The sequence below is a fragment of the Cygnus olor genome, chromosome 5 (genome assembly GCF_009769625.2).
Source record: "Cygnus olor isolate bCygOlo1 chromosome 5, bCygOlo1.pri.v2, whole genome shotgun sequence".
NCBI classification, from domain to species: Eukaryota; Metazoa; Chordata; class Aves; order Anseriformes; family Anatidae; genus Cygnus; species Cygnus olor.
Window position 1 is genome coordinate 35,492,864 of NC_049173.1, and position 14,982 is coordinate 35,507,845.

The 14,982-nt window shown below is 41.9% G+C and overlaps 1 protein-coding gene across 4 annotated transcripts in view; it reads right to left on the reverse strand.

Moving 5' to 3' along the window:
* PAPLN (papilin, proteoglycan like sulfated glycoprotein) overlaps positions 1-14,982 on the reverse strand; it is a 71,547-nt gene that overhangs the window by 54,103 nt on the left and 2,462 nt on the right. For all 4 annotated transcript variants that reach the window (XM_040558458.1, XM_040558456.1, XM_040558455.1 and 1 more), the window contains exon 2: positions 7,684-7,780. The gene's annotated coding sequence lies outside the window, so the exon portion shown is untranslated. The remainder of the gene's footprint in view (positions 1-7,683; positions 7,781-14,982) is intronic.

Sequence of the window (14,982 nt, forward strand, 5' to 3'; positions counted from 1 at the left end):
GGTTCTCAATGAGATAATGTGATTTCAGTTCAGGCTGGCTTTAAAGCACTGGCATCCAAGAAATTCAGATGAGACTCACAAAGCCTCCAGAAGAGAAGCTCATCACAGTGGCTTGGGCATTCTCCCCAGGAAGTGAAGGATCTGTGTTCAGTTTGTTTAGGAGATCTGAACCTTCCAGGACACTACTGTGATCAGGAAACCATGGCATAGAGACACATTACAAACTGTTTTTCTTGATCTCTCCTTTAGCCCTTTAGCCAAAGAGAAAGGATCTGTGATGTTATGGTTATGTTAGGTCACACGCTTAGAAATGGGATGTTTGCTTCCACTTTGATTTCAAATTAACATCCAGTTTCTCAGGTAAGTGCTGTAGCCTAACCAAAGGAAATTGACAGCCATTCACATGCTTTGGCCTAGTGCTTTAGGGCATTTTATTCAGGACATATCTTCAAATTCTTTTGAGCACGTGATACCACTAAGCTGTAATCTGACATTCCAGGTAAGCGTGCTGATGCCTGAATGACAAAGGGATGTCAAACCAAGTCCACTGCTACCAGGGACATTGCAGCACATCACTCCTTCTATCAGGTGCACAGGGGGCTGAAAACAAGAGGCTTCAGCTCACTCTGAAAAGCAAGCATCTCTTGACATACTAAATTCTTTTCTTCTTACATTTTAAAGAAAAGGCAGAATAGACAAATTTGATTCAATCTGAACTTTTTTCAAATTTGAATAGAGCACCAGTAACTCAGTTCTTCCCAGCCTCCTACTCACTATCACAGGATAGGCATGTCATTTAACCCTCTCAATCACAGCCTCTCGGTACATAGAATGAAAACCCTTGCTAATCCTTCAGGAAAGAAGGCTCAATTTCATGTCCAAGAGACACTGCGAAGTCCTTACAGGAAAGCCAGAAAGTACATTACAAGGCTACACACCAATCAGCTCTGCTGTACAACTCAGCTGCATCAAAGCCTGTTATCCCCTTGCAGTAACTCTTGCACTGCTCCCTCTCTCCCCTCCAGAGACCAAGAATTCTTCAAGTTCTGAGGACTTTGTAGAGCAGTTATCCAGTACATCTTCAGTACAGGTACTGCTACTAGCAGAAGTAATTTTGTTGTTGTTTGCCAGCATTCAGTTCTGCACAAGTTCTGCTGGAGACACTGTATTTCTGAAATCTGGAGATCTTTCCAAAGGCAGGTTTTCATGAAGTGCTGATATGTAACAAAATAAGTATCATACAGGGCTCTTTCACCTCTTTCATACAAAGGTCTTAGAGCTGTGCTTTTGTGAAGTTTCGGGGACTTCTAGGTAACTTTTGAGAGATTTTCCTCATGTTTTCCAGGAAGAAGCACACTTTTCTTTGCCCTAAGGGTCAGTAAGAGAGTACTCCCCAACAAGTTTGTGCTCCTCTTTATTTGTACACCTTAAAAATCCCAGGTTACCTCTAGCTTTTGATTTTTATTCAGCAACATGTTTTTTTGTTCAGTGTGAGCTACTAGCCCAGGATTCCCATCTATCAGTTTATGTGCTCGTGTGAATCATCCAACTCCCTCCCCCTCACCCAAGCACACTCTCTCCAAGCCACTTTGTCACTCACCTTGTCAGAGATTTCCTGTAATTAAGGTACCAGCTTCATTCCTATCCAGCCACCCTTCCTGGGCACTTCCATTTAATACAGCCCAGAACAGTGAAAACCAATGCAGTCATAAGTATTTTGCTATAATCTGTTCCAGGAACAGACCAACACTTGATCACAGACACTTGGCCTGATGGGTGCCCTTCTCTTAGTCCCTTCCTGACAACTAAGCCAATTACTGTTCTGTGCTCTCCAAGACCGACTTCAGATAAATTGGCTTTTTGAATTCAAAGAATGAGGCACCTCTCTTCATCCTTTTCCAAGATGAAGGAAATGGTAAGCCTGTCACTTCATATTTATTTTTTATTCTCATCCAAATCAGGCAAGGCTTCTATTCAGGCCAGCTTTCTGAATAAGCTGATGATGGTACACACACATTCTAGCTCTTCATCCTTAGGCCATTTAAAGAAGAAAAGAAGCACAGACTGATAACATTGGTGTTCAAAAAGAAAACAGCTTCCATGTGCTGTGACTAATTCTACACAAACTTCATTTTGAAAGACACTCCAATACGCTGCACTTCAGGATCCAAGCAAAGGCACTGGTCCATTGCTAAGACTGTACTTGGATACACAAAGATTTGCATATAAAAAACAGAGGGCCTACACATAATGGAACTTAGACTGATTTCAAACCAGCCCGACCACTCCCAAGTTTAACCAGTGTAAGCAAATCCAGGATACAACTGAGTCTATTGGAAGGGTGTACAGGGTTATATTATTTTTTCTATCATTGGATAATGCATCCTCTGTTTTTCTGAAGTCTCACCTCAAATCTTAGGATATTTAGGAAATTAGACACTTAGAACATTGCTAATTACTAAGAAACTCATTAGAAGGCCACTGTAATCCCATTTTCTTTTTCTGTATCATGGATTTAAATATTGTGTAGGGCAAACTTGGCAGTCACACAGAGAATCTCATTTAGAGAGATTAACCTGAGGACAGAGAGATCTGGAGGGTCTTCATTAGTCCACTCCTTGCTGCAGAGGGTTTAAACTGGAATAATTATATTTAGCAAGCATACACATGCACACATAAAATAACACATACATGCATTAATTGAGACAATGCCTCATCCAGAACAGACGCTCCCTCAGCTGTTTGTTTTCTTTTTATTGTTGATTTTACATGTTAATTATATATAAAAAGTAGAAGAAAGCACAGGTGGTAAAAAGATATGGGCTAGAAAATTAATTTCCAGAGAAAACATTTTTAGTTCTTATACAAACAAACAGTGATGAATTATTTCGTGTGCTCCCCAAGCTGTCACTGGTGAGCAAGGAGCAAAGGGTCAAGGCTGATCATTTATATTCAGATTAGATTTGGAAACATAAAGGACAGACTCTGATCTCCCAAATGTTTTCTAGATATTCCAATCTGCTTCACCCAAAAAAGCAAAAATTGAAGTTTAGAGTACACAGATGTAACAAATTACATTGTCACAGCTCCTACTTACAGTGATTCACAGAGAAAGCTGTTCCCCATGGATGTCCCAGTGCTCTGATTGCCAAACAAATAGCAGCCCTCTACTTAGGTCTGGCCCAGAGCTCAGCCAAATTAATGTGAAGATTTTCATTTGCAAAAGCTTTGGATCAGGCCCAGACTGAAGTGGCAGAGGGCAGAGCAGAGAAGGAACAATAACTAGCTAATTCTAGGCCCGATCTTGGTCTTATAATCAATGACAAAACTATATATATTTTCTCCAGTGGTGGACTGAATCCTAAAATGTCTTGCTAAACTGTTCTGCCCTTGCCTGAAGCTCTACAGGGTAACCAAAGCAGCCAGGCTTCCCTTTCCCCCTGGTGATGACTCCCTGCTCTCAGTATGGTTAGCCTGCCCCTCTCCAGCACAGTGTGCCTGTGTTCCTGATGAAACACAGACCCCGAGTCCCTCAAAAATAGAAACAGCATCCCTGCTTCTCCCAAACTTCGGCCCTTGCTGGGGGAGGGAGCTTGCCAGGAAGAGATAACAATACAGCAAAGCTTTGAAGGGAAGAAGGAAGCTGACTACATCACAGCTAACATGAAGAAAGATCCTCCTGGAACTATTCCAGCTCTTCTCTGTTTAAATATTCAGGCTTTTTTCTCGCAGCAATCTCTCCAGACTCCCCCCAGAGATCTCCTGCTATTCACTGTGCAGTCAAAAGTCACCTGCTCTTAGCTGGGCTTGGCACTGACTACCCCAAATGCCATTTAGGAGAGACAGGAGAGAAAAGTTGAAAGCAAAACTTCTGACAAGCAATTCCCACCCCCATGCCCCAAATACATTTATCCTTCTAATTCCCAGTCCATTTATACACATTATTTCTGCTTAAGAAAGTAATTCCAGTGCCAAAACATGTTCTTTGGTCAAAAAAGTGTTATATTCAGCAGAGGTTTAACTCTAGCATGCTAAACATGGAGTCATTAAGATTTAGCTCTATTGAAATGGAAATTGAGACAGAAACCTTTCCAGTTCTTATACTTCACTTTGGAATTGTAAGACGATAGGACTGACTGTAACAGCATTAAAATATCCTCTGGACCAACATGCCCTTGCTAGAAAGAACTTGGAAGCACGAGGCACAATGTTAGCTCTCATTGAGGTCTTCCAGTGTCAGGCAGCAAGGAAGCTGACACCCAGCTAAGGGCAGCATCACAGCCTGGCTGTGCACAGAGAAAAGCTAGCAACGAAATAGAGCAACGGGGGCTGTCAAGATGATGATGATCCTTCTCTCTGTCTTGACAGACACTCACAGCACAGCTCTTCAGTGGCTCAAGGCAGAGACAGTTCTTTTCCCAGGTTCTGTCCTTGTGCAACCCCCACGGGGCATGAGAAGGTGCCCAGATCCTGGCGGCTGTTGCTGTACGCCTATGGCTCATGTTTCTGACAAGGGATTCTGGAATGAGATTTCCCTCCCAGCATAATGAGGTATTTAGTCATTAACAAAGAGCCTTCTGGGGCAGAATTCCAGCTGTGTCTGAGATCTTGCCTCCACAAAGATTTTTTTTTTCCCTGTGCACAGGTTTAGTCTGAGGAGGAAGGGAAAGGGTTGCTTTAAAATACCAGTCCAGGGATTTTTGGTTGCAGCAGTCAAAGGTTTCTGTTTATTCTTAGACCAGGTTAAGAAATCTCTTCCTTCTCTCTCCTGCTGCTTCACAGCTGTCGGTTGAGCTTCTGTGCTTGCCGCTCCTTTGCCTCAAAGGCAAACTTGGTGTCCTGCAACTGGGCAATAGCCTCCTTGGCTTCCTTCAGGTCCTGACAGATGTGCTCGTACTTCTCTGTCAACTCCTTGTTCTCTCGGCGCAGTTCCTGCACCACCTGGTTCACCTCCTCCGTCTGCTTGGTGCAGTGGATCTTCAGCTGCTCTACCTCAGAGAGCATGATCTCCATGTTCTTGACCAGTGACTCCAGCTTCTCTTTGGACATGGTGTCAGGATCAGTTCTATTCGGTCGGCCTAACCCAAACCCAAAAGGGACAAAAATAGCCACCCTGTGTAACATGCACCGGGGAAGCCTAGCACTCAGTCTTGTGCTCTCTTTTTATACTCCCTCCCGCTCCTCCCTTCCCTTCCCCAAAGTGTCTCTAATCTTCTTTGCTTCGTTAATCTACTTATTTTTATTGCGCTGGAGAACGGCTGACAACCCCGCAGTAACATATGTGCTGTGCAGCAAAAGCCAGAGCAATAATGAGACTCTACGCAGCCTGCCATAGAAAAACAGCTTTCATCTGAAGAATTCTCTTGGGAAGCCCTTGTAGTGCCCATTAAAGTACAAAGAGAACTCTTCAAGCCAGACACCTACTCCAGTCCTGCACAGTCAGTCCCAAGAGTACAGCCTGACTTTCATCTTACATATATTGAGATAAGCAAGCTTACAGCAATATAAGCCAAGTGTAGGCAAAGAAGAGAATTAGCATCAGTTTCTTTTCCTCGCTCCTAATCCTACATTTGGAGGAGATGGAAGGAAAAAAACGGTCTTCCTTTCTTTCAGAAGAAGCTCAGTCCAACAAGTAACTCCACAATCGCCTGTATCCAACCTTTTATTGAAGGAATTCATGAACTTTATTTTTGCAGTTATCACAATCAGTGGCTACCCCAGTTACCATTATCATCAGTAGCTGGGCCATGTACCACTTCAAGGTGACTTGTATTCCTTTAATGTCAAGCAGGCTAGAAATAATAAACTCTGGTTTCATTCCTCTTCTGAAGTTATTTCAGCTTTATCAGTGACCCTAGCCCCTGAGGTGGCATGCTAAGTGACCTAACAAGAGGCCTCCCAAGCTACTTCCAAGACATTGCCGGGTGCTGCCTGAACACACAAATTTCTTCCTGGACACACGTCACCCACAGGTCTCAAACTGCTGTTGAACACTGCTCTGTGAACCTGTGAGAATTAGGACTGAGCTACGCCAGCCCCACAGTACACTGATTACTCAGGTCATACCAGGCATCAGGATGATCCCAGCAGCCACAAGGGATTGAGAACGTCTGTCTGACTTTCTGAAGTTTGACCCTGACTTTCTTCTGTATTCACTTAATTAATGCACTGTGCCTAGACAATAAGACTCATTAATTCATCAGAGATCTGATGTAACAACACTATTCTTGAACAATTAGTTCAGTTGAAAAGAAGGTGTTATTGTGTGTGGCTCTCCAAGACAGAACCCATGCAATTAAGCACGGAGGGCACAGACCACAGCAAAGACAAGAGGACAGCAAGTTGTCCAAGGGCAAGCCTAAGGAAGGCCAGACAAGAATGGCTCTCTCCTTCCTCCCCACATCAGGAACATTTACTCCAGGCTGAGCCTACATCTTTTCAAAAGCCCTCAGCCTGTTCTACATACACACAGAAATGCAGTCTCATTTGCCATATATTACACACAAACACAGACCTGTCCTCACCTTGCAGGAGTTGCAGTCCAGTGCACAGTATTGCATGAGGGCCTTTATTCTTTCATACTCATTTGCAGGCAATTCCCTTAAAAAAGATCCCTAGGTAAGATCCTGTAGTCCAATCACATACACTCAATACTAGTTTGAATACACATGTTCACATACATAGCTCCCACAAATACCTGTTTCCTCCAGTCTTTAGCATTTAGCCACAAAACTGTGTGTTTTTTTTCCAAGTATAGAGACCTTCAGATGCTTCATCCCACAGCTCATTCCTTCCTTGTCCCCTGCCAGGCTCAGAGAAATGAAGCTGTTTCTTCCAGGGAATTTTACATCTCCAGCACTGGATGAAAGCACTGCTGGACACTGGCCAGCTCTGACAGCATTCAAAGGCCTGGGACTTCTCACAGCTGGAGGTTAAAGAGTCACTCACAAAGCCAGCCATCCTACTGCCTCTCACACAAGTGCACCAGTGGGGCCCTCTCGTAATGGCAGATGGAGTGCTTTGCACTGCACTTTGAAATGAGCAGAAAGAGTGACATCCTTCAGATGAAAAGAGAGTGGAAGATTCTAAACATAATTAGAGTATGTCCTAAAGTCCTTGAAGAAACATTTGCACTGGCTGTCAGCCCAGGTCCCACGTGATGCACATGGCACTGGAACAGGCTGGAACACGTTGCAGCATTACAAAACAGCAGGTCTTCATTAGTGAAGAATTTTCCCTGTCTACACAACTGTACGCACAGCACCCAAACATTTTAAATCAAGCAGAATTACAATGATGTATAAAGGGAGTGCCACAGAGATAATTTACTTGGACATTAGTAATTGATACATCACCTCTCACTATATTACTCTCAAAATTATTTAAGTTGCCTTGGATACAGACAGAATCTTGGCAACAGAATCTGGGTACGAGACACTACCAAAATAACAATGTAACGTGAAAACAAGGAGTAGCATGAGAGGAGTTTCTAATGAAGAAAGATGGAAATCGTTATTACAATTGGTGTGATTCAAATATTCTTTGATGAAGGAAGAACAGGAATTAAAAACATGCTCATGTAAATTGCAATGGGAGAACAATGTAAAAATCACTAGAGCTAGAGAAATACAGCAATGAGATTCTAACTACAGTGTTTTTTTTGTTTGTTTGTTTGTTTTTTACCTTTAGTCAATGCTGGACTCAACTCTTGCAGAAGAACTGGAGGCAGAGGCAAACATCAATAAGTGGATTCATCTGGGAAAAACGCAGAACAGCATACCTGGGAAAAACAATTCAAACCACAAGAATTCAGTGCATAAGGACGCACACAGCAAACAGCAGAGTTAGGAGTGTAGGGGGAAATAACACGTTAGATGGTAATTCATGATATAACATATCAGGGAAAAATAATAAAGCACTGCTAGACTCTATTATACAGAGGCATTGCACTATAAGGGGTGGAAGTCCCATCATCTTCTCCCTCCCTCTGCCACACTGGAGGGGAAATTTAATGTTCCATTCTGGACATCTTATTATAAGGGACAACAACACAGTTTGAAACTGAGACAAGTGATGAGAGAAGATGCTGATTTCAAAAAATCAGGGGATGCTAGGAAACAGGTTTAGGAAGGATTGAAAACTTCATGGCAAGATATTTCCAGGACAGTTTTCCAGTCATGCCCAGGTTCTCTGCATATTCTAGGGAAGATAGCTCCACTGAAAGAATGCTCCTGTAATTATTAAGGGCCTGACTGTGCACTCAGCACTATCAAAGCACCAGTGGCTTCTATGCACTCAGTCAAATGGTGCCTGTCTGGTTATTTCAGATTCATGTTAAATCAGGAAAACTTACTGTTAAACCTCTCATTACAGTATAGACAACATTGAGAGACGCCATTCCTAAAAACTATTGGCCCTCTCTTGCATGTTTTCCTCTACTCCACTATTCCCTCATGCACATGAATATACAAAAGCAGGAAAGGCAGAGATAATTCAGAACAAAATAAGCGATCAACCATTTGGAACACTCCTGCTACTGTGGGCTGGAAAATTGTAGAAAGCACGGTGGTGGGAGCTACCACATCTGACTGCAATACCACACTTAACTATGCCGCTTTTAGCACTAGAAGCAAGTGAGAATATGAAGTTGCCAAGCTGCGCATGGTTCACACGAGGCATGTTTGTGTCTTCTTCACAGGTCTCTGGGCCAGAGAACCAACCGTTCCTGTTACCCAGAGGCAGGCACAAGCCAGAAATGCAGGTTTCTATCATGTGCATACCTCTGAGAGACTCTGAGGAGGAGATGCAAAATGCATACACTTTAAATATCTGTTTGAAATCAGACCGCAGACATTCCAGTTTCTAGCTTATTTTAGAGAGGTTTCTGGGAACATTTGTGGAACAAATCAGTAACCTATCTTACTCACTCTCCAGGGTTTTCTCAGCAACATAAGGGGGACACAACTCACTAACCTAGACTTTTAAATGGGAAGAAAAAACTGCTAACCCCAACAAGGAAGGCTTTTAAACGTCTGTTCACGCTGACAAAGCAAACCACTCAGTATAAACCCTGAGGAATAAGAAGTACAGCTACAAACCAACATCTCATCTTCTCAGGCACACCCTTATAATACTCTTTCTGCTTCTAGTTTTTATCAGCCCCAGACAACAATGCAACATTCACAGAGCTGCAATGGGAGACAGCAATTTACTGCCTCATAGTAGCTGGTTTAAGCTTATCATCCCCAGCTAGTAATGATCACTATTTTAGCAGTTTTTATTTATACATTCAGCATATCACTAGCTCTAGTGATAGGGTTAGAGCTCTCAATGCTGTTTTCCCATGCAGCCTTTTCACTTATCCCTGGTTTATCCCTAGCAACCTGTCTCGCAGCCAGTGCAGTATGCGTAAGCTCTGTGCTTCACCACCTAGGAAGTCCACTTGGGTAAATGCATTACGCAAACAAACTCATTACAAGATTAAGTATAAAGAGCTCTCCTCTCTATAATTATAGTAAAACCATTAAAAAAAAAAAACACAACAATAAACACCAAGTAGCACCTGGAGGCACTGACCATTCCTGTAACAGAGTGGGAGACATTTGTACCCAGCTGCTCTGTTTGTTTCTAAGAAAAGAAAAACACCATTACTGCATGTGTCAAAATATTCACTGTGCAAGACTGATACAATGATGATCTCACCCTGCAGAGCTTAAAGGCTGTTGAGAAAATCTGCTTTCTTATTAAAGCATGAGATTTAATTTTAGCTACTATTATAAGTATTAATCATATCTCACAGTATTTGGCAGAGTTTGAGCTGAGCTTGATGTAAAATTACATGATTTACAGACTTTGGTTTAAAACACTGTACTAAATGGATACCCACCCAAAATTCTGACCAAAATGCTTGACAAAAATTAGAATAGGATGCCTCAATATTACAACTGTCTGTAGAGCAGATTTACTGAATACAGAAGGACTTTTTTCCATTCAACCCCCATCTACTCACCAGTCAGAACAAAACATTTAAGATTCAATTTAGCATAATATGGCTGAGTAAAGAAAAACTGATGCCTTTAACAGAGCTACCCCCAAACTGGCATGTCTGAGAAATCAACTGGGTAATGTAAATAAATACCTAACAATGACAGGTTGCTTTTATAAACTTTAGAGAACCCCACTCTACCAGTATTTTTACCATCTAAGAAGAGGAAGAAAGTCACATCATGCCAAAAACCTATTGAAGATTTTTTTTTGGAAAAAAATCCAAATTGGGTCAAAGTGTTGAAACCTTCAGATTAAATGAAACACTGAAAAATGTGAATTACTTTTTTTTTTTTTGAATATGTTAAGAATGTTTCAAAATAAAAGCTGCTTTAAATTAAATATTTTCTTCAGAGTGTCAGATTGGAAGGGTTCCATAGCCCCTCCAAACGGTTCTGGTGGGAAGACATCTTCCATCCCACCCAAACAGTCTTCTGGCAAGGACATTACACATTCAGCAAGCCAGCCTTCTGCTCTGACTCTGCAAAGCCGTTGGAGAGGGATATTTGGATACCCAATTGCCCAGTACTTTACAAGAAGCTTGGATAAATCCTCTTCATGAAAAAAAAAAAATAAAAACCCAGTTGTAATCTTCAGCAGACTTCATCTCCGTGAAGGCCAGTGCTGACCCCTGCATGCCTCAGCCTTCAACCTGAGATCACCCACAGCACCTCTCAGAAACTGATCTCCAGCTGCTCTTTTGGCTACCCTAACTCACAGGCAGGAGGACAAACCAAACCAAATTATATGCTGCTGGTGACCACACTCAGCCAGCTCTGAGGAGGCCAGGGAGGCAAGTATAGGAGAAGAGGTTGGAGAGTGCATGGGGCCTGTGGGAAATGCTGTGGGATCCTGCAGAGGCTGGGAGTGCAAGGCTAGGCCAGGGACCACACGAAACCAGCTGAGGGGATTTCATCCCCACAAACAGCACCACACCAGGCTTCATGGCATGTGCCCCAGCTGGGAAGTGCTCACTGCTCCCTCCCCGCAGCGCCTGAGGCCAACACTGTGAAAAGGCAGGGAAAAGAGGAAGGAACCATCTTCCTCCATGCCTCAGTGTGCATGGGGGACAGCCAGCACCTCCAAAGCTATATAATTACATTGACTGTTTGCCACAGACAGAGGAACAGGAGTAACAGTCAATGGTTTGTCTAAACACATCTTTCCACGTCATGTTGAAGTACGGGCTGCTGAAGAAATGGCAAGGAGCAAAAGCCTATTATCCATGATCAAAACTTTGTAGAGAAGCAATCAAATACTTATTCTTTTAAACTTGCAACTAACAAACCTTCTTTTATTTACTCTGCATCTAATTTGTCCTAAATACTGAGGGTCCATCTAGCCAGAACATGTGTACTTTAGGAAAACAAACAAAAATCTCCAAACAGTTGCCATTATTCAGTACATACGAATCAAAATACTTGTTCAAACAGAACATGCATATTGCTTCTTATTTTAGGAGGTAAGGTTATGCAATCCAGTACTGTAGCCAGACTAAACCAAATAAATCAGCAATGGAAGAGATTTCAGTAATTACTGGGAAATCTGATCTGGTGAGAAGGAAGGTCTCGTTTAGTTCTAGATACATATGAACACTTTCACATCATTTTTGGTTTCAAATACAAAATTCTATTATAATGATTATTTTGACATGACATTTAAAATTCTCTCTACCTAGCTAAAATGACTTTCAAAAAAAGTTGAAGAATTTGTCAGTTTTCCACAGGTTTCTCTTGACACCACTACTAATTGTGCATTTAAGAATAAATCAGTTTGTATTATCCAAATACTTCAGGAAATTTTTAATTGCATTACCTTTTCAAGGGCTACAGACTTTACAGCAGTATACAGAAATGACTCAGCACTGCTTGTAAAGCCTCAGAGACTCTAAGGAATAGAAGCATTCAGGTTGAAAGGGCTTTCTTAAAAAGGATGCTTTCAAACTATGGGAGATCCATGAGAGTGGCAAGCTCTTGCCCAGAACAACCTAGGAACACTTTCATTTAGCCACCAAGACAAGGTGTTGGTGCCAAAAACTGGTATAAATGAGGGCTAGCTTCCCAGGTGACAGTCCTCCTGTTAGCTTATCATGAGATCTACTTCTCAGCAAATCGTAATCGAACACTATCAAAATAGACAAAAGCACTAAACTTTCTGAGAAAAAGCAGCATCTTTTCAGTGCTGTATCCCTAGTTCCCTGTCATACAAACAGCCGTGACCATCCTTAAGTAGATTACGTCCACAACAGCTTCATCTCCACAGGAAGTGGGATTAAAAGGTTTATTGCTACTATGACAACAGCCAGGTCCCACTGTTCTTAAAATAGTTTTAAAACCTTAGCAGTGACTGGAAGTGTGTACATCTCCCCTGTCGGATTCATCATGTACCAAGTACAGTCTTCCAATAGGAAATCATATTTTATAACAGCCTACTTTTTTTTAAACATATATTTTTATCGTGCTCTTTAATCCGTTGTTCCAAACGCTAAGAATAGAAAGTGGTAAAAAAGGCACCGCGCTGCCATGTGGCTGTGATCACACTTTTAGAAGTGCTATTGCTGTAGACACCAGGAGGAGAAGCACTGCGCTCCCACTTCTGCTCCAATGCAGTGTTTGTTTCTTGCTCTGACTGTACCCAGCCCCTTACTGACCAGAACACATCCGGGACCAAACAGCCCACATGCTTGGTGTTGCCAGATACCAGCCATTTCTGAGCTTCTTACACATCCTCCCCTTGACATCTGCAGGTATTCTGCTGCATCTCACGTTAAATTAGCTCCTCCTCAGGGGTTACAACGGAATGGAGAATTTGTTCGTTCTCAAATAGTTTGTGCCGGGGGCTTAAGTCTAACAATAACCTGATGGTACCAGGATGGCCTCCATTTGAGTATGCTATTCTATCAGTAATTAGCATTTTATTGTTGGGCATGGCTAAATAAAGTTCTGATTCAATTGGATATGCAGCTACTACATATGATGAACATCCAGCTGAGCTCTGAGGCATTCTCCGAGTACGTTCATGCTGACTTGTACAATGAAACGATAAGTACAGTGCTTAATTCTGATTGCAACACTACCCGGATCAAAGTGGGTAACCCTTATCTAAAACAACTGAAATCAGAAAATTAATATGAATACAGAAGCCTATTCATTACTCTAGACAGTTTGGATTAAAAACATATTTCAAAACAAAGAAAAAGCAAGTCTAATCCAATTACATTGGTGCCATCCACTAGTGTCTCTTGATGCCAAGCTGAAGTCATCTTCCTACAGCAAATAAAACTTTAAAAAAAAGCAGACCAAATTCAGGTTTTAAGACTCAGGAAGCAATTAATCGTTTTCTTATTGAAAAAACAGTTGCTAGCTCCAGTCAATGAAGGCTGGTTCTTTTCTCCCCAGAGTTCACAAATTCTTGACATTTATAGACCAGAATTTGTCCTTAAACACGCTTTCAATTGCAAATTTTAGGTAATTTAAAAATACTACTACTCAGACCAAGCTGAATTCTCCATGCAAGCCAATACTGTCAATAAAAGAAACTTACTTACCTATCCCTAAAAGATTACATTAAAAATGTAATGAAGTAAGAAAATAAATTGGTAATTAAGTTAGAATATTAGAATTATATCTCGAAGTTCAATGTTAACCTCAGTAAGATAAATTAAGCAATCCATGTATTCTGGCACTGCAATCCAACTGCAGTTGTGTCCTTCAACCACTATGCATTTAAAATTTACAGTAACTAAAGGAGGAAACCACTTAAAATCAATGTATTTTTTAAAATCTTTTAGGGTTTATCTATTCCCTAGAACAAAGTGCCCAACAAAGGCAGTTGCATCAGCAAATTGTTGAGCGCTTGCTTGACTTGAGGAAACAATCTAAATAGTGCAGATCTTTACTGAATACTTTTCTTCATGCTATTTTAAAAACTACAAGCTTCCTTCTTCTGTTCATGACAGGTGATTCACAATTATTTGTTCTGTTCGTGTTATCATATAATGGAAATTTTGTGTTTATGCAGAATCACAGATTTGTTTAGGTTGGAAGGGAGCTCTTGAAATCACTTAGTCCAACTTACCTGCTCAAGCAGGGTCAAGCTACAGCAGGTTGTCCAGGACTGTGTCCACTTGGGTTTTGAGCACCTCCACAGAGACTCCACAACCACTCCAGGCAATCTGTTCCAGTGTTTGACAACACTCCAAGTTAAAAAAAAAAAAAAAAATTGTTTTCTTATGCTCAGATTTTTTAATTTTTTTTAAAATTTGTGCCTATTGCCTTTTGTTAGGGCAAATTTATTAGGGCAAAATTTGTTAGGGCAATTTGTTATTGCCTTTTGTTAGGGCCTTTTGTGGGCACTACTGAGAAGAGCCTGGTTCCCTTGACTTCCCTTGACCACCCATCAGGTGTTAATATGCACTGGTAAGATCCCCCTTAGCCTTCTCTTCTCCACGCTAAAGAGTCCCAGCATTTAGACTCTCCTAAAATTAAAGATGTTCCAGCTCCTTAACCGTTTTTGTGGCCCTGTACTGGATTCAATCCAGTAAGTTCTATCTTTCTTGTACAGGGGAATCCAGAACTGGACACTCCAGATGCAGCCTAGCAGTGCTGAGCAGATGGGAAGGCTCACCTCCACTGACCTGTTGACAACATTCTTCCTAATGCAGTGCCCAGGATGCTATTGGACACCTTTGCTATAAGGGTGCACTGCAGACTCATGGTCAGCTTGCTGTCCACCATGACCCCAAGGCCCTTCTCTGTGAGCTGCTTTCCAGCTGGTCAGTCTCCAGCAGGTACTGGTGCCTGGGATTACTCCTCTCCAGGTGCAGGGCTTTGCAACTCCCCTTGCTGAATTTCATGAGATACCTTTTGGCCCATGTCTCCAGCCTGTTGAGGTCCCTCTAAATGGCAGCACAGTCATCTGGTGTATCAGCCACTCCCC